Genomic DNA, 5,000 nt, shown 5'->3' with positions numbered 1-5,000 from the left:
GTTTCTGCGTGGATTTTGACGGTCGCTGTACCATCTCCATATATATCCTCTAATAATCTGCAGTATATTTCCTCTACTCCTTGTTTACGAATTGCATCCAGTACTGCAGATATCCGTACCGAGTCGAATGCCTTTTCATAATCTACGAATGCCATACACAGGGGCTTCCTATATTCGTTTGTTTTCTCCCTTATTTGAGCTAGTGTGTGGATATGGTCTGTAGTTGAGAATCCACTGTGGAACCCTTCCTGTTCCCTGGGTTGTTTTGAATCTAATGTATCGGTGGTACGGGCTGTGATGATTTTTTGTGAACAGTTTATAGATTACTGAGAGGAGGCTTATAGGTCGGTAATTCTTTAAGTCTTTTGTGTCTCCCTTTTTGTGTATTAGAATTATTATTGCGTTTTTCCAGGCTTTCGGAATTTTACCAACGTCTAGACATCTGTTATAAAGACTGGCCAGCTTTACTGCCGCAATCTCTCCTGCGTCTTGAATAAGATCTACACTAATGCCGTCTTCTCCTGGTGTTTTTCCTATTTTCATGCTTTTTAGTGCCCTATTTACTTCATCTACCGTGATGTTTGGAACATCTCCAATTGTGTTTGTTTCCGTATGTGGTTGGTCGTTTGAGTGGTATAGGTTGCGATAGAAGTCTTCTATTACTTTGATAATTTCATTTTTATTGTATGTCGCCTCTCCGTTGGGTTTCTTTACTGCATACATTTGTTTTTTCCCTTAAGGCTGGTGCCGGCAAGCAGAGCTTCGTTTATTTTTCGTATGTTAAATTTGCGTACATCCTCTTTCTTCTTCTTGTTCATCGTCTTAGTCAGCTCTGTTGATTCTATCTTGTCTCTGATTGATGTTATTTTCATTTCCCTACGCTGTTTCATAAGCTCTTTCGTCTCTACCGAAAGCTTACTGAACCTTTCTTTTTCGTCTTTACCCCCTATTTCAAGTGCAGCTTCCGTTAATATCTCACTGAATTGGTCGTTCATTTGGTCTATGTCAAGATCTTCTTCGAGAGCTGAGTATTTGTTTCGGATGTTGATACTGAATTCCGTCGCCCTGTTCTTGATGTTGGTTAGATTAACGAGAGGCTTCTGTATGAGCTTGTTTCGTTCCCTTCTTAGCTGTAACTTAACTCTACTCCTGACCAGTCTATGGTCGCTACCGACATTTACTTTATTGATAACGGTTACGTCTTGTACGATGTCACGCCTATTGGTGATTATGAAGTCAAATTCGTTTTTTAATGCCGGATGGTGATTTCCATGTCCATTTCCTCCCGGGTCTCTTTTCGAAGAATGTATTCATAATTTTAAGGGATCGAGCTTCGGCGAATTCTATCAACCTTTTCATTTCTGGTGCCTATTCCATGTTTCCCAACCGATATTTCTCCATTTTCTTGGCATTAAAATCCCCCATAATCACGGTAAAATGGGTTTTTGCTCTATCGGTAGCTGCTTGCACATCTTCATAGAATCTCTCTATCTCCTCATCACTATGACTACTGGTAAGAGCGTACACTTGGATAATTTTTGGGCTATATCTGTTGTTTAGTTTCAGTATTACAGAAACCATTCTTTCGCTCACACTATAGAATTCCCTAACATTCTTTTCAAGTCGCTTGTGAACTAAGAAACCTACTCCTGATTCTTGTTTGCTATCCAAGGGTTTACCTCGCCAGTATAATAAGTGCCTATCATTTAGTAATTTCTGCTCTTCGCTTAGTCTCCTAACTTCAGAAAGTTCTACAATATCCCATTTAATAAATGAAAGTTCCTCAAGCAGTGTCAGAAGATCAGATTCTGTTCTTACATTGTATGTGCATAAGTTCATCATCTTTAGGCGGCCTGGGTCTAACAGGAGATTCTTAGCGCCCTCTGCTCCGGAGCGATCCTGATCGCCGCCGTGACCAGGGGCTCCTTCGCTTCCGGGGAATGAGGGCCATTGTCTTGACTGGGAAATCATATTTAAGAGGTGTGTGGCCTGGTAGCCCCACCTGGCGGCCTTGTGCACGGTGGGGGGAGTAATTTTAGTCCGGAGGTACCATTAATCTCCAATAACACGTTTGAGTTAGTCTCGCATGTTATTAGGAGATCTTTGTATCCACCGATCTATCTCACGACCTTCCGGTCTACTCATGTGAGAATGGGCATTTGTTTATATATACGTGAAGGGCCTACGCAACAATGCATGTTTGCATGTTTATGCGCGCTCCCGTGCCCGCACTTATATTCGTTACTATATATAGATATGCAGAATGTACCGCGTAGACACCTATATATACAAATAAGCAATTATGCACATACTCCAAGCGTTTGTCTACGCCCGCATGCATGCATACAGCACATCAGCGTCCACGCGTGCACACACATGCACGTGAATTATAATGTGACCATGCATTATAATTTATTTAAGTATATATACATATACATACATATATACACATATACATATATACACGTATACATATACATATATATACATATACACATACACACACACATACATATACATATACATACATATATATAGTAGGCAGTGGTATACATATATCTGGCAACAGTTCGGAGAGGTAATTACTAGTTGGTACCTAAACCGCTTGGGCGTCCTGGTGTGGCCTTGACCATTGGTGATGCCATAACTTGTGTTTGGCTTTCATTACGAATAATTTTCCAGACTGATATTCAGTGTGGTTGCATGATTAGATTTATGAACACTGAAAACATAATATATATGATTTTATAGTATAATGCACTCACGAACTAGGAGTGGATTTTACTCAGGCTATATGTTGGATGGTCGTTAATCACCTTTGACCCTTGGCACTGGTGTTAACGTGGCACTATGGGAGCGTTAAGCGATATTTCACTAATTTTTGTTGGATTGCTTGGATGGTATGATTTTATATTAGAAATATATTCAGACATCCTCAGATGTTTTCTCACTGCATTATATTTGCAAAACACTATAATAGATGGTATAACTCGATGTTTCCTTCATTTAAATTGTGGTACTTTTGGCACCTCACTGCCTTTGAAAAGGCTAGCTCTCTTGTGGTATTCTTTCTTTTTGAATTTTTCTACGACACTTGTGTAATTTCTTATTTCTATTTCGATATATATATATATATATATATATATATATATATATATATATATATATATTTACACAAATGTGTGTATGTGTGTGTTTGTGTGTATGAACAATGATAATGATACTGATGCCTATGGAAAAGATCTACAATGTCAGTGAAGATATTGAAATAAATAAACTGCACATATTGGCACACATGCTCTTTTCATGTTAAGATACACACACAACACATAATTCATATGTTCTCACAATCAAGACAGATTACACATCACAAACTTGTTTTTCTTCACTTTTGTGGTGTGGAAGTTACAATCTGAAAACACACACACCTTCGTATATTTATGTGATGTATGTGTCTATTTATCCCAAACAAGTTTCAGTTTCCTCAATTACTTTAGTTTACCATTGCAACTCTAAAGGCCAAAGAATTTACGTGAAAGAAAATGGAGGTAGAGGAGTGTGTATGTATGTATTTTTCTCCTATTTTCTTGATAACTGATTCTAATGAACAAACCACGGATGATTATGTGGCAATGATAATTCTATTAAGAAGCTAGTTGGAAATAAAAGCATGTATTACCATTTTATCATTATCATTGTTAATGTCATTATGATTACTACTACTACCACTATCATTACTGTTATTATCAGTATCATTACCATTGTTGCTATCATCATTATCAAACATCTATATCATTCTTATTTTCATTACTTTTATTTTATTGCCCTTATTCGTTTTAGTGTTATTTTCATACATTATTATCATCATTATTACTATTACTATCAACATCATCATCATTTCCATCATGAATTATTTATATAACCATTTGTCATTCTTTTTTTAAGCAGAACCTTTGTGAATCTTCATCCGAAAAAATATTGTTATCTTTTCTAGCTTACACACGCACACACACACACAAACACATACACATATATATGTATAAGCCTATAAAGCTCTTATATAAAATCAGTGTTTGTAGATATTGATATATCTCTGTTGCCTATCACCTCTTTCCCTTCCTAAACATCATAACGATTGTGAATGAAATCTGTAACAAGTTTATTAAGCACAATTGATTGGTGTGGTAGTCATCTAACTCTTTCATTTATATCTCTCGGCAGTGCTTTAGGGTTCATGCCATTTGCATGTCAGTTTCACTTCTTCATTCGGTTATTCTTGATAACAATAACAATGTAATGACTGTGAGTACTTATGATAATACTTTAGTAATAAAGATAATAATGGTATTATTACCACTATTGCTAATAATAAGAATGATGAGAATAACAACAATAACAATAATACTTTATGATAATACTTTAGTAATAATGATAATAATGGTATTATTACTACTTCTGCTAATAATAAGAATGATAAGAATAACAATGATAATGATAATAATAAAGTAAGAATAATCAGAATAAAGACATGATAATGCTGACAATAGAAAATATATACTAATGATAGTAATGTCAATCATATTTACTGTCATAAGGAAGAAATTTCTATAGCTTTACGTTTTCTATGATCACAACGAAACACATTTGTTTTCTTTTGAAAACTTCAAGATATAGGTAGACTATTTTGTATGTCCGCAATATGTTTAATTCATCATTAATCACAAACGCTTGGTTGATGACCGGATAATGATAATAGTCATAAAGTTTAATAAATTGTATTTTAGGTAATAATATCATTATGATAACTATATTGAATTGCAAATATCTCACAATCTCTTGCTCAAATTTGATGCGACTATTAGCAATCATTCTCATTCTTAAATGAAAAGTCTTAATGTTAAATAATAACTTAGCCTTGTAATGGAATAGCGTTATAGTAGATTTAAAACCTTTTCATTAATGTGAAAGTTTACATAGGAACATGCCAGCGTTCACGTTTT

Source organism: Penaeus japonicus, unplaced genomic scaffold, assembly GCF_977035675.1.
Source record: "Penaeus japonicus unplaced genomic scaffold, GWHDUDI00000001_assembly GWHDUDI00000010, whole genome shotgun sequence".
In the NCBI taxonomy this organism is placed as follows: domain Eukaryota; kingdom Metazoa; phylum Arthropoda; class Malacostraca; order Decapoda; family Penaeidae; genus Penaeus; species Penaeus japonicus.
Note: the sequence above shows the minus strand (reverse complement) of the source record.